General features: G+C 39.7%; 1 protein-coding gene across 1 annotated transcript in view; it reads right to left on the reverse strand.

The window, feature by feature from the left end:
- ST6GALNAC5 (ST6 N-acetylgalactosaminide alpha-2,6-sialyltransferase 5) overlaps window positions 1-16277 on the reverse strand; it is a 175103-nt gene that overhangs the window by 83846 nt on the left and 74980 nt on the right. The window lies entirely within an intron of this gene.

Here is a 16277-nt window from a genome sequence, read left to right on the forward strand (position 1 = left end):
CTGAGATCTCAAAGATATACAAGTATTACTAAGTGAAGAGATAGTATAGATACTTTCAAGGGAGAACCATCAGAGAGTGGGAACCACATATGTGAACATCCTCTGTTGGCAAGAGGCACATGGAATGTTTAAGAAACTGAAATGAGGTGAGAGACCAAGGTGTGTAGGAAGGCAGATGATGCTGGAGAAGCAGGCACAGGGAAGACAATGGAGGATCTTAGAGGCTCCAAGAATTTGTTTCTTACCCCCAAACAAGGAAAACTATTGAAGGGCTTTTCCAAGGGAGGGTGCCATCATTCTATTTTAGTGTCCCCTGTCTTTATTTAGTTATTTATATCCCAGGGACATATGTGTGTTATGAATAAAAACGGTAAACAGGATAACTCACAGAACTTCAAAAAGGTCTGATGACCTTTTGAATTTACAATACAATGCAGATTCTTAACTGAATTCATGACCTAGTCCCTTCAAAAGTGCTTTCAGGCAATGCCCACGTGGCTACTTGGGTAGCTGTTATTGGATATACCCATATGAGATACAGATATACATGCAAACATATGTATATATATACATGTACACACACACACACACACACACACACACACAAGGAGGGCATGTATAGCCTTGCCTTTTTACCACTTCTTGAGCAAAATGAAGAGGTCTTATTTAGCCTGTTGCAGAGTTGGCCTCCAAGAGGCTGCATAGCACACAGGTGCTTCTAGACTTGTTTCTGCTCGGGTGTCTTTCTTTTCTCATCAGTCTCTAAAGAAAAATAAACTGCTTTTGATGTAACACCACTTGTGATCTCAAGGTAGATGCAGGCTTTCCAAGGGGGTAGAATGATCTCTGAGAACCTACTGTAGATAAGACTCCTTTTGAGTGCCCTGGGAGAGAAGAAAGTTTTAGTTGCTCATGAAGAGATGAAACCAGAATAGAGAATTTGGGACGTAAGAAAGTGACTAAGAATGTGACAATCCATAAAGCTATTCTGAGAAACCTGATAAGCAGCCAGCTTTGAAGGGCAGTCGGTTCTGAAAACACTCAGCAGAAATGAGAGCCTCAAGTGCCAAAAGGCTGACACTCAGCTTTTGCAAGAAATTTATAATCTAGGCTCTGTCCATTTTGTGCTTCAGAAAGCATCAGCCACATTTGGGCGAGGCCCTAATTTGCACTTTTTTTGCTCTAAGCATCTTCCATTTCTAAGCAAACTAGGCCAAGATTCCTTATGTTCTACTGTACCCACAGGCCAGAAGAGAAGCAAGCCAAAAGCAAGGAATACAGGGCGCCTTGGTGGCTCAGTCGGTTAAGCATCCGACTTTGACTGAGGTCATGATCTTGCGGTTTGTAGGGTAGAGCCCCGGGGCTGGCTCTGTGCTGACAGCTCAGAGCCTGGAGCCTGCTTCACATTCTGTCTCTCATATTCTCTCTCTGCCCTTCCCCCACTAGCACTCTGCCTCTCTCCCTCTCTCAAAAATAAATAAACATTAAAAATTTTTTTAAAAAGCAAGGAATACTTCCAGAAGATTTAAAGAGTTAAATGTAAAAAGCAAACCACAAAAAAGAGAACAACATAGATATAATTATGCTACCACTACAGATTTAAAAAATACAAAGTATACAATTGTATTTACATTAAAACCCCAAGAAAGTAAGAATAAATATATGCAGGTTTTGAGTTTCTCTACATTAACTAAATATGGATTTGTCCACACATATCCTCCAAAACCTATAGAGATCAATAAGGAAGGCAAATAAAACCACCATAACCCCTGTCTACAGCATAACTAGGAGACAGAGAATGCTACAAATCTCAATTTACACAGAGATAGGGAAAGAAAAATCTGGAGTCTGCGGAGCCTGCACTGAAACCTTGCTGGAGCTGAGTCGGCTGGAGAATGCTTGGGACAGAGGACAGACGGCACAGCGCACAGGTAAAAATCATTCCTGATAGGAAAATGCCACGCTCTGAGAGGATCAACACTGACAAAGGTCTACAACCTGCTGGATCAGGCACCACTACTGGGGTCACAAAAGGAGGGCTTGCACAAAGGTTCGTTGGAAACGTACCTCCTTGGGGAGAGGGAGGTGTCCTTGGAGCCTCGGTGGTAGAGTCAAGGAGGGGAGCAAGTGTTTGAGATTAAGGGTCCATCAGAAAAGGAGAAGGCACTCCTCACCCCCAACAAAAGGTGCGATCTATTTTAAGCAATTTTTCTAAGTTTTTACTTATTTATTTTTGAGAGAGAGAGAGCACGCGAGCACGCAAGTGGGGGAGGGGCAGAGAGAGACAGACACAGATTCTGAAACAGGCTCCAGGCTCCAAGTTGTCAGAGCATAGCCCAATGCTGGACCCGAACCCACGAACCATGAGATCATGACCTGAGCTGAAGTCAGAGCTTAACCGACTGAGCCACCCAGGTGCCCAGTAAGACCTATTTAAAAGTACCCTTAACTATATCAACAAAAGACAGTGCTCTTGAACTAGGAAACCAAGTGAGCCTCCCCCAAACCTTACCACTGTCTACGCAGAATCTGCTACACAGGACCTGCTAACGCTGGTCCAGGAAAATAGGAGATAATTCAGAGTTAAAACAGCAGATAACATCCCCACAGTCACAGTAAGACCTTGGAAAATGAGGGTCAAAATTCTTCAATGCAAAACTACAAAGCAGAAGAAAACTGAAGCACAATCCCAAACTGAATTAAATGTCCATTAAAAAAAAGCACTTCCATGTATTTTTAAAACATCCCTAATCAGGAATTCAAAAGTTTAGAACAGAAATAGACCAATTTTAAAAGAAAATATGAAACAAGAATTAAATAAACTGAGGATCATTGGGAACCCCATTACAATGGAGAGAGGAGGCTCTCAGCACCTTAGTCCTGTTTAGCATCACTGGCAATGGAGCAAATGGACACTGTGAGCCTCCTGGTGTGATAGAATAAGGGCATACAATGTCGCCTATGTAGTATTCTTTCCAAAAATATTTAACCTGAATCGAATCATGAAGAAATAACCAGACAAATCTAGAATATGGAACATTTTCAAAGACAACTAACTGATTTGGAGTTTTCAAAAATGTCAGTGACATAAAAAAAAGGTGTGTGTTTTTCTTCTAGTTTTTTTTTCTAGTCTAGGAGACTAAAGAGACATAACAAATAAATGCAATGTCTGATCTTTTATTAGAACCAGATTTGGAAAAAAACCCATTACTATAAAGAATACTTTTGAAATAAAATATTGTCTGTATCTTAGATAAATTATGGTATCAAATGCTAGGTTTATTATGTTGTCATTATTATATGGTGATTATGCAGGACAATGTCTTTTTTTCTTAGCAGATACCAGCTGACCAAAGTATTTAGGGGCGAAGTGTCCTGTCTAGTACTAACTTTTATATAGATCAATAAAATTGTGTGTGGGGATGAATGGATGGATGGATGCATGCATGCATGTTAATAATTAATGGATGTATGTGTACTGGGTTAAGCAGTTCCAGAAGCCCAGAATGTGACCTTATTTGGAAATAGGGTCTTTGCAGATATAATTAGCTAAATTTAAGTGAAGCCATATTGGACAAAGATGGACCTCTAATCCAACATAACTGGTGTCCTTATCAAAAGAAGAAGTTTAGATACAGACATGCACACAGGATTATACTGTGTGGACCTTAAATCCAATATGACTGCTATCTTTATAAGAAGAAGAGAGGAGGGGCACCTGGGTGGCTTGTCGGTTAAGCGTCCGACTTCAGCTCAGGTCATGATCTCACGGTCCGTGAGTTCGAGCCCCGCGTCGGGCTCTGTGCTGACAGCTCAGAGCCTGGAGCCTGTTTCAGATTCTGTGTCTCCCTCTCTCTCTGCCCCTCCCCTGTTCATGCTCTGTCTCTCTCTGTCTCAAAAATAAATAAGCGTTAAAAAAATATTAAAAAAAATAAAAATAAAAATAAAAAAGAAGAAGAGAGGAAACACGGCGACACACACAGGGGGAAGGCTATGACAATGGAGGCAGAGTGATATGAGCCAAGGAATGCCAAAGACATCAAACAATCACCAGAAATTAGAAAGAGGCAATGAAGAATCTTCCTTAGAGCCTTCAAAGGGAGTGTAGCCCTTCTGACACCTTGATTTCAGAGTCCATACTATAAGACAGTAAATTTCTGTTGTTTAAGTCACTCAAGTTGCAGTAATTATTATGGCAGTCCTGAGAAACTAGGTACATAAAGGTAAAGGTAAAAACTATTTAATGAAAATACTTTCAATTTTTCTACAGGTCTGAAATATTTCAAAATCTCAAGTTGGGAAAAAATAAAAATAAACTATAAAAACTGTATGCACAGAAAAAAAATCAGAGAAATAGTTTATCTTCCTAATATTGTAAGGGGTTGCTGGCCTCCATGACCTCAGAAATACCATTAACAGGTGCACTTAAGCACCTCCCCCCCCACCTCCCCAAATGTATGCTCAGGGTTGCAGATGACTTTGTGTAAAACTGCCTAGATGTTCAGAACTGGGGAGACAGTTGGGAGTTATAGTTTACACCATGGAAATGCACTTGGACTTCAGTAGAAGTGAGTGAAAGGAAAGTTCCAAGAGGATAAAGAGACAAAACAGATTCTTCACTCACAGGAGTGATAGAGCGTATCATGTAACAAGGCACAATAGGAAGAAAGTCAATATTAGGCCTGGATGGAGACAAAGAAACAAAGAAGGGGATGTGTTGGGGAGAGTGGAGGAGGTCAGCTTTCTGTAGTCCAAGAAAGTCAGTTAGCCTGTGGACTTGGAACTGGTTTTCTTGAGTCAGAATTTAGGTTATGTGTCTGACTGCCTCTGTGACTCTAGAAAAATGGGGGTAATAGGAGGACTCTTACAGGGTTGTTGTAAGAAATGAATCTGTCAAGTACTTGGAATAATACCTGCAACACCACATCATCCATATTTAAGCCGTACTTATTCCTTGGATAGGTACATGGCTTCTACCATTGGTCTTAAACTGTGGTAGACACAGAAGCAATGACTTTAACGGAGCTGAACTCTGAAGTTTTGGAATTATCATGCCCAGTATTTCAAGGTCTGGGGGGAAGAATTCTGCTAACAATAGAACCACTGATAATTTTTATTTTATCCTTTGTAGCTTCTGCTATTTTCCAAATTTTCTACAATAAGACAGTCCTAATTTGTCAGTCAGAAAAAATGAAAGAAGGGAAACAAACAAAAAAAAACTGACCATATCCCTCTTAGTCTTCCATCTTCCCACTGAAAAAAAAAATAGACCTACTGGTAGAGAGGAAAGATGAATCCTTTTGTTCTGAAGGATAAAAGGGCCAGCCAAGAAGCAGAAGCACTCAGGCCTCTCCACAGCTCCTGCCCTCATCTTCTCCTTCCAGGCAGCCAACAGTGGCTGGTTGTTCAGTAAGTCAGGGGAGGCTTCGTGGAAAACCAGTAAAAAAAAAAAAAAAAAAAAAAAAAGAAAAAGAAAAAAAGACTTCAATTCTGATGAAAACACATAAACTCAAGCAGGAAAGCAGAAGGACATCAACAAGTTTGAATGTTTACTTACTGTGGATTTATGGACTTCATTACAAAAAAACATTGATTAACAATAAAGTACTTCTGAACAAAATCCGACATGTATAATAGTTGAAAATAAAATCGGTAAACACTGCAGCAGTCACCTCATTGTCCCAGGTTTCCAGATTCTAGCTCCCTAAGTACTTTTTCATAATTTAGTCCATTTTGAAAAGGGCACAGTGACTAGGGACTATGCTAGAAAAATGTTACTAAAAATATAAATATATATAACATCAGACCTAATGACTACCATATTGATTGAATTTACCTATGTCTTTATGTAACAAATCCCTGCTTGACACATTTGTTGGTCACTGTTTCTTAGAGCAGGAGTGGGCCTTTAAGTACATCCAATTCAGCTTTATAAGCAAAGTGGGCATTACAATACTCAGCAAAAATGACTCATAGGCCTTCAAATGAGGTCTCCAAACCTCTGCCCGTGCCACTCTGAAACTTACCCAAATCTGTAATAAAAAAAAAAAAATAGCTACCACTTAGCAACCTCCATTACTGGAACTGTGTTGGGGTTTTTGTCTGACTGTTTGAATCATAGCATCTGCTTTTCTTTTTCTTTATGACACTTACCACAATTGTAATACCATTTTATTTACTAGTGTGCTTATTTTCCATTGTCTACCTTCCCACTGGACTTTGAGTTCTATGAGGGCAAAAAACATGATGACTTTGCTCACTGCCATATCCTTCATCCTTCTACATAGCCTGGAGTTCATCAAGTATTCAATAAGTTAATGGACACAGCTTTTGATTCTTCTTTCCATTTTAACACTACGGGAGACTAAACGTCAGTGAGGTGTTTCTTCAAGGCTGGGAAATGTCAAAGCCAAGACTGAAACCCAGCTTCGTTTGACCACAGAAGCCATGACTGCTTTACCAAGCTGCCTGGCCATGCAATCAGTATGAAGGAAACCTATTAATTAAGCAATTTCAAATGAATAGTAGGAATTACATTCAATTCTTACTCCCTCTCCCCATAGCTAATGAGTGTGAGTTTCAAACTTGAGTTTTAATTTTCTACAAGATGGTACTAATGCCACCTCTGCGCCCTAACACTTTTATAATGTTTTATGTTCTATACTGCAGTATTTGTGCGTGCTCACCATCCCTAATCATCTCCATGACTGCTTGTTTTCCCCCAAATCAAAACCGTGCAACATGGTTTAAATCAACAGTGTGCAGGAGCCAGCCCGTACTGGCTTCCAGAACCCATGATCAAATTTTCAGGGGCTTTGTGAGCTAGACGTCAAACCACAACCATTACGAACAAACTTTCAAGAAGATAAGTTATATGAAAATAAAGGAATTTCAATGGAGAAAAGATCATCTTTTAAGCAAATGGTGCTGGTACAGTTGGACATCTATAGGCAACAAAATGAACCTGGACTTAAAGCCTCACACCACATAAAAATGAATTCAAAATGGATCATGGATTTAAATAAAAAATGGAAAGCTTTATAACTTTTATAAGAAAACATAGGAGAAAAATCTTCAGAACCTAAACTTATGTGAGGAGTTCTTAGACACGATACTAAAGACATGATCCATGAAAGAAAATATTGATAAACTGGGTTTCATCAAAACTAAAAATTTTTGTGCTGTGAAAGACTCTTTTAAGGGAATGAAAAGACAAGTTACAGACTGGGAGGAAAAACTTGCAAACCACACATCTGACAAGGTTCTTCTATGTAGAGTATATATCATAGAAGGTCTGCTCTTATACCTGTCTTCCTTACTCTGCACTCAGTGATATCTCTTTGGTAGCTGGAAACCAGCCATTTGGGAGTATTTGTATCACAGAAATAAGCAAATATTACAAGTCAGAACTTAGTTTATTGTTCTGTGGATTGTTACCAAAGTGATGGAGAAAATGTTACTATTGTAGATAAGAATGTGTTTTGTCTGTAGCCCTCATATCATGCATAGCACAAAATTGAAAAACTAGTCTTCTAGTATTATTTGACAATTACTGTTTGATACAGCCAAGAAGTCTCTTGTGTTATTGAGGAGTGAGTAAAGTTCCAACACAGGTATTTTTGTTTCACTTTCATTTAACCCATTAAAGAACCAAAAATATCAACCCCATTCATGGTGGAACTACACTCACTCAACTAACTGCAAGCAGATGTTGGCTACAGACACACGAATTTTGCAAAAATCCATGAAAGCATTCTGTGAGAACAATCGGTTATAGGGAATTTACAACAAAGAGTATTGGATATTTTATCTCTACTGGTAAATTGTGTGCTGCCTTTATATTAATAAAATATGTGATAAACTTAAGCATGTATATATGCACATTAAAAAAAAAAGAACTAGTGTTTAAACATTTACCAGCACGACACTGGTTTCAGCCCAATCTTCTCTTTTTGTTCTTACTTCCATGGGGGACAAACCACCGCTATTCTGTAAAGTGGTGATGTAGGTTAATTGTGTTGCATCAGGCTTTTTTCTTCTGTGGATCCTCTCTTTCTAGGAGGTTGATTTGACCCACTGTGTTCAGATTTCTGGGTTCAGAACCAACGACCTGTTACAACTATAAACCCTGTGGACTGTACAGGAAAATGCTCTAGTTTCTTCTCCTATGAAGAGATGCTCATGGTGTTGGGGTCAGTTCCACTTTGCTTTTAGTTTGGACACCAACTTCACAAGTTTTCTAATGGTTTTCCCATTTCTTTCAGTATAACAAAATCAGAAAGTCAGATTTCTTTATAGCAAGTGGTTCATGAGATTAGTCATATTGGGTCCTTATTTACTAAAGGTTTTATACTCACTGTCCCTTTGTTGTAGCCATGTACTGGTCAGAGATCAGGCTTTCTACCCCAGTTTTAGTGTCTGCTACTTATCCTTCTTTTGAGGCTCAGTTCAGCTATCTCCTGATTCTTGTCTTTCCTCCCTTGATCCACTCAATATGAAAAAAATACATCCTTTGCTCTGAATTCCCCTGGAATGTAGTCAGATCTTTCTTCTGACATCAGTCTTATTTCTCCTTTGTATTGCTGTTATATAGGTGTATGGTTTATGTCAGACATCTCTGTCATCACTTTGAAGGCAAAGCTCTTTCCTAATTTATTTTTAAATTCCACCACAGTGACTAGTTTAATGCCTGTACACAGTAAGAACTTAAAACAATCGGTTCAATGGAATGAGTGGCTACTTGTCATCAAATGAATGAGTCATGTCATCTCTCTAAGCCTCAATTTTCTCACCTATAAAATGGGAATAATAATAAAGGGATTATATCTTATAGAGTCATCGTAAAATACACAAGCAGGTATATTAAATGACTAGCAAAGTGCCTGGCTAACGTTGGCTACTCAATAAATGGGGTATGTGTGTATGAGTGTATATGTAACACATGTGATATGCATAAAGTATAAATATGTGGTACGTACAATGACCATTATCGGCATTATCATCACACTACTATTCTTGATAACATATTCAGGTTTCCATGAGTATGTCTATGAATTGTCTAGTGCAGGATAGTATAAGACTATGGACCTCTGAGTCAGGAGTCAGAAGATAACAGGTTTCATCTCAGTTCTGCCTATTGTTCATCACGTTGAGCTGGTCATCCTCTCTGGGCTTCAGTTCTCTTGTCTGCAAAATGTGTGTAAATGTCGGGGGGAGACTCAGCTTCTGACACTCTAGGTCTGTAAGTACACAATATTGCATGGTTAAGTCTGCTTGGGCTGATTTGGGCTCCCAGTGACAGGCAACTCTTTGCTTTTGATAACTTTCTCTCTATAAACCCATTGACTCTCTGTCACCCATGGGCTAAGCATCCTTTGCCATGGCTATCTCAGTGACATATTCATGGGTATAAAGAAACCCAACCTTTCTACCTGTTGGCTTTACTGGCTGGAGAAGGATTATTTATTTCCTTTCTCAGTTTGTGACCATAGTGAACACCTGGAAGTTGTAGGGGAAAAAAAAAAAAACAAAAAAACAATGCCAAAGAGTTCTAGAGGTGATGTGTCCAATGGTTTTTCTCTTGGCAAGTCACTGTGGGGTGAATGCCTTTTGAGGTGATCATCCTGGTGACACTGCTCCAATACATTCTCCCTGCAGACCCCATATGACACAGGGCTGCTGACCTCAATTACAGAGGCAGAAATACAGAAGGCTAGAACAACAGGGTGTCACAGCTGGGAGAGCCATGTCTAGTCCAAGCATTTGATTTTACACATGAGGGAACTGGAGCTCACAGAGGCCAAAGGACTCCTCCAAGGTTGCAGAGCTAATTAATGGAAGAGCTGAGTCTAGGGAGCGTACCTCCTCAAGCTACTGCCCCCACTCCAGGCCCACCCACTATGGGTCAGCATTATGGTCGGCAAGGGGCATCTCTGATGGTACAAGTGAGCCCCAGACAGGCACAAACAGTCAATGTTCAGAACATTGTTCTCTCCCCTGCCCCCTAATCACCAAATAAAGTCTGAGAGACACTGGAGAGTGCTGAAGTTTGCTTTGGGAAAAACTAATCCCAATTCTTAACTTCTATAAGAATAGCAAATATTTTGTCTTTAATGTATGGGCCATCCCATCCTGGATGTGACCATTTGGGAGCAGTAAGTAAGCATTGGAAACCTTTGTTTACCTCAGAGAACCTTTCCATTTTATGGCTCAGCACAGACCCTGCAGCACACCTCAGGGTGTGGGTTACAAGAAACAGTGGTTATGTTTCCCATAGCGTAACTGTCTGGACTCAGACAGAAGCTGCTAGACCATGAGTCCTGGAGAGGAGTGCAGCCTCAGAAACAAGCTGGCACAAGGCCTGGCACTTGGAAGACATTCAAAATGTTGGTTGGATGAGTCCAGAAAGTGTCACTCATGCTGATGACCACGACATCACCGAATATTCAGGAGAATAAGAAATGGCTCAATAGTAGGTACCCTTTAAGAAATGAAGATAAGGTCAATAACCAGGTGGCTTAAGATTGAGGAAGCTTAAGGTTCTTAATGTGTTTCTGGAATAAGGGAGTCAGACGTACACTTTATCATACTCACTACAGTGGGAGTAATTACCCAGAGGAAAGGAAGCAGAGTGAGAGCTACGTTCTTATTTATGTTGTTATTTCAATAGTGTAAACATATATTCTCATTTTGATTGCTCTATCTTCTTCTCTTTTTAGTCTTTAAGAAATGATGTGCAGGATGACCTGGAGTGTGTAACACTGAAATATGGCACCACTCTGGAATTTTATGCTCTTGGGCATGGTACGGGAGCCAGTGTTCTCATTCAATCTCTCTTTCTCTCTCATTGGAAAGTTTCCTTCTTTCATTCCTCCCTTCCTTCCTTCCTTCTTTCCTTCCAAGTTTATTTATTTATTTTGAGAAAGACTGAGAGTATGAGTCAGGGAGGGGCAGAGAGAGAGGTAGAGAGAGAGATCCCAATCCCAGAGAGAATCCGCTGAGAGCACAGAGCCCAACGTGGGGCTCAAACTCATGAACTATGAGATCATGATCTGAGTCGAAATCAAGAGATGGATGTTTAACCCGACTGAGCGATCCAGGCACCCTGAAATTTTCTTTCTTTGGAGGTTTGTTGGTTCAGAGGAGAGAAAACAGGGAGCTGGCTGCCAAGGTAGGATGAGCATAAGGGAGTCAGCAAATGTCCTGTTGCAGAGACTGTAAGTCCCACCTCATGTCCTCTTGCTGGCCTCACATTGCCCCACCTCCACTGCATTAGGTCGGGATAATGTGGCTGAGTGCGGTCAGTGAAATGTGGGAGAAAGTATCACCAAGCATTTCTCAACCTGGCCGTTACAAACACTTGGAACAACTTTCAGCTCTCTCTTTCTTTGATGCACTTAACCTTGCCGGTTACAAGATGGAAAGGGACATCCGGTTCATTTTGGACTTTGAGTGAGTGCAGATAAACCCTTAATGTGTAAACAATGTACTCTTAGGGTTTATTTGTTACCCTTTCCCAAATTTTCCTCTGATCTATCAAGTCCATCTCATCAGGGGATGAAAAGGGGGCCAAGCAAGGGTTACAGGAGACTTCTGCAGAATTAACAATTTTGCATTTTTCCAGAGATCCTCTCCAATTATCTTGCTTCACAATATGAATGTGTCAGTGCAATAGAGAGGGATTTGAGGGGAATTTATACACACACACAAATTTTCTCCTCTGCTTTGAACACTTTTTCCAAAGTCCTAGTTTTACCTAACTGTTCCCCTTTTTTTGTTTGTTTTAATGTGTACTAGAAAAAACTTTTAAGATGAAAGATACAACTTTTGCAATAGAGAAGGATTTGAGGGGAATTTATACACATGCCCAAATTTTCTCCTCTGCTTTGAACACTTTTTCCAAAGTCCTAGTTTTACCTAACTGTTCCCTTTTGTTTGTTTGTTTTAATGTGTACTAGAAAAAACTTTTTAAGATAAAAGATAAAACTTTTAAGGTGAATTAAATACTTCAGATGGCTTTGAACTATAAACCTTCAATAATTTTGTAACTTTTTAATAACCATGATCTAATTTAAATTTTAACAATCTATCACTTAAAGTTACTTATTTAGGGGCGCCTGGGTGGCTCAGACGATTAAGCTTCCACCTTCGGCTCGGGTCATGATCTCATGGTCTGTGAGTTCGATCCCCATGTTGAGCTATATGCTGACAGCTCCTTCTCTCTCTCTCTGCCCCCCCTCAAAAATTAATAAATATTAAAAAAAATTTTATTAAAAAATAAAATAAAATAAACCAAAAAAATAATAAAATAAAAAATAAAAAAATAAAATCAATGTACTTATTTAAAGAGCTGTCCAAATGAACTTCTAGGCCCAAGATGGAGATGCTCCTGCCTGGTGATGTCATGCCAGCAAACAGACCTGGAGAACTTTCATGTCCCTGTAGCTGCTGCACTTGACCAGGAACATGGTTTATCCAGTCAGCCAATCCCAAACACCAAGCCAACTCTGGGCTCTATGTTTACTTTCTTTTTCCTAATCCACTTAAATTTCCTTCTTCCTGTTCCTTATTCTTCATCCTATGAAAGCTTCCTGCTTCCACCCCATTTTGCAGTTCTCTGGACCCTTGAAAATAGAGACTGCCCACTTCATGATGTGTTAAATAGTTTGTCTCACTTACATTGTCTTTTTGAATCATTTAACCAAGTTTAACATCCACTTATTTCCTGTTATATGATAGAGAACATTTTTTAAAAAGCTACAAGACATAATTCTTAAGCCAGAATTATTTATATTATGATCAACCTAGGTGTATAAAGTACTCATCCTAGACTTTGGTTAGTGTCTAATGAAAAAAAAAAAAAGAAAAAGCAAATTCATGAATTCTGGATCTGATTGCATTTTTATTCTTTAAGTTAAATTGTTGCTAATAAATAAATTCTTGTTATGAATTTGAATTGCTGCCCATGCAGATTAGAATCATGGATGCCTGAGTAAATAAAAAATGTGTTTGAGTTTGGATAAGTATGTTTATAAGTCTAGTATTTCACAAGAAGAAACTGACTCAGCGAATATTTCCACCTACTAAAATTGTATAATTCATATATACTTAAATTAATTTTATAATCTGGTAGGATGCCAAGCTAACCATTTGAAATAGGCACACCCATTTGAGATACATAGTTAAGTTACATGCACAGAGAATGGATGTGCACTTATCCTTAGGTACAGAGAACGCATCATTAAAATTAGATACAAAAGTATAAGTCCAGAATCACTAAAATTCCTAGGTGAAGTCATTTAAAGTGTTAACACTAAACAACTGAGACTTTTTATCAGCTACACAACATTCTGGCCCACTCTTGCAAAAAAGCTCAGAAGGCAATTTGGGTTGGAGGAATTTTTCTCCTTTAACTCTTCTGAATACAGCTTTGTATTAGCATGTTCAATAAAGCAAGTAACACTTCCACTTGATTGCTTGAAACCATTCTTGACCCTCATTTCATTCCAGTTGGAGGTAATTACTTGCTTCTAATGCAAAGTGCTAAAGACAGCTTTAAATTCTGTTGAATTATTATGTAGATTGGGAATCTGGCCTCCCCACTTCTCTTAAAACAGCACCATAACTCCAACCTCTACTTTGTCAAATTCAAAAGCCAACCTATTTTTCTGGAGTGAAAAATTCTCATTTAAAAGAAGACATTGGTTCTGGACAGGTGGAAGAAATGGGTGAGCTGCCTTGGGAATGAGGTCAGGAATGAATAAATCAGTAATGGTGGAGGTGAAGCATGTACTTTTGGGATCTCATGTACAACAGGATTGGGGAGTGGAGTGTTTACGATCTTTTTTCATATCTGGTGCACTGAAGATGCAAGCTTTTGTTCAGGCAGTCTAAACAGAAGCTCTACAATTTAGCCACAGTCACTGGATGATTTTGTTGTTTTACCTGAGTCTTGATGGAAATTCTGAATATTAACTCATTTAAATTCAAATCAATCGTCTCTCTACACTAGAACTCCTCTCTCGATTAATAGTATTTACGGTAAAATGGAGCAGGGTTACTCTTAGCCTCATTCTGGGAATCGATAAAAAACAACAGCAAAAGGCTATTTTTTTTCTGTGAATACCTAAATGACTTCACAACCATTATTCCACTCGGAGGAAAAATTATTCTTATATCACAGCGAGGGGGAGAGAATGCATGGCTTCTATTAAGACTAATGGAGGTTGGGATGCAAAGTTCAGTTGTCAGGAAGGAAACAGCCTGTTGTCAGCCTGCAGAACTGGAGGGAAATTTAGTAATTAGTTCCCCCTAAACCAAGGAGCTTATTGATTTACTCTCCCCTCCTTCATAAGAAAGTAAAGCACAAGATCATATATATTCCAAAATAGGGTAGATGAATTATCTTCCCCAAATTAAAAAGATGGCAAATATAATAATATGAGCTTAAACGTAAGGGATTGTGCATTAGCTATTTTTTCCACAATGTAGAATATTTAAGTCTACAAAATGTAGAAAAAAACATCACACTTGAAAAATTGGGGACAGAGGGGATGATTTATGACCTCGGTTCATCCCGGGAGGGTAGGCCCCAGGCTCATTTTCTGCTACATTTCTACTACTTTCCATTTTCTAGAATTATGCTTCTGGTCTAATCAAAACACTATTTTGACACAGCCTTTTTAATCTTCCTTTTTTTCTCCCACAAAATCACCTCAGGCATCACAAATCATTTTATTGGAAACCATAATCTTGTACCTGAGGAACAACGCCGTGTTAACCCTGGGCCCTCTGGACACCTTTTACTAGGTTTCGAGCAATCCTAGGATCTTAGAATGCCAGATGGGCCAGGACACGGTAAGGAGGGTTTTCCAGGTGCCCACCACGGATGGCCCGCCATGGATCCATTTCACCCTGCCGCTCTGGCATTGCCCTGCACTTCTGCTGAGCCAGGACAGAATCCAGAGACAGTCCTGACTGCCTGGGAAAGCCACGCTGAGCCCAAAGCTGGGCCCAAGCTGCCAGGCATCCCTCAAATTAGCAACATCGGTCTTCAGCTTCCAGGTCTCTTACAATTCAAAAGATGGTCAGGTGTTTGCCTAAGTGGGTTTTACTCAATTTGCTAAGCTTCCAGTGTAAGAAAAACACAACCTCACCTCAGGTGGATTCTCGGGAGGAAAAGCTATAACTACAGATCCAGAACAAATGCCAGGGAAGAACAACTGGTGGAGGGAAGCAGAGAGCACTGTCCGTGGAAGAGCCATGTCATTAGGCTGGATGCTGGAATCACAGACTCTATCGCAAGTTAACCTACAGGCCTGCCCTTAATGAAGGAAGCTGCTTTATAGGCAATGCGCTAGCTGATTTTAACAAATGAATTCTTTTGGGAGGGTTGTTCTTCAGATCACAATTCACTCACTCTTCATTTGTTTACGTATTGAAGAGGGACCATGTGCCAGGCTTTGTGCAAGGCACAGGGAATACCACAAGGAGCAAACACAAAAATCCCTGCTTTCATGTGGTTTACATTCTTGGCGGTGGGTGGGTAAGGGGTGCAGAATAAATAATTAGGAAGATAAGAAAGGGAGACAGAGAGGGGGCCATCTAATTTGTCTTGGAATGCTAAAGACCTTTTTATATTCATCCTTCCTGGGCCTCTGATTAAAGGAAAATTCTTTACCAAACAAAACTCTCTTTGTCATGCTGTGTCATAATGAATATTACATTTCTTAGCTCCAGATCATCTTGACCTATAAACTGTTGGCTGTGGAAATGACACAATAGTCATCTAGTTCTCTCTTTTAAAAAATGAAAGCCGTTCCACAGGAATTGTTACTAGTGTTCTAGACAGAACCAGGACATGTTTTCCTCTAGATTCCTAGCACTGTATATCAGGGGAAGCATTTCTGTGTCCTACCGGATGAAAACTATTGCCTCGGGCAGCCTTAGGGTAAGAGAAACAGCACCTGGGCACACAGTCCTGCTTTCTTTTGATCTGCCTGCCCTTGGACCCTTGTGCTCATCAGCCCATGACCACGAAATAAATTACCTGCTGAGCACCCACAACTCTCCACCCTATATGCGCAAACCACACCCTGCTTCCGTTAAAAAGAATGCAGTATCCAGGCATTGTGTACTCCAAAGAAATCCCACACAATTTCACATGTGTCCTAACCAAATTTTGGTTACTAACACACCTTCACGGTTTAGAAGTCATCTCGGTGAATTGTCATGTCTTGTCACAGTAATGAACTAAAAGCATGACTTTTATACTGAGA

Source organism: Neofelis nebulosa, chromosome 2 (assembly GCF_028018385.1).
Source record: "Neofelis nebulosa isolate mNeoNeb1 chromosome 2, mNeoNeb1.pri, whole genome shotgun sequence".
NCBI lineage: Eukaryota > Metazoa > Chordata > Mammalia > Carnivora > Felidae > Neofelis > Neofelis nebulosa.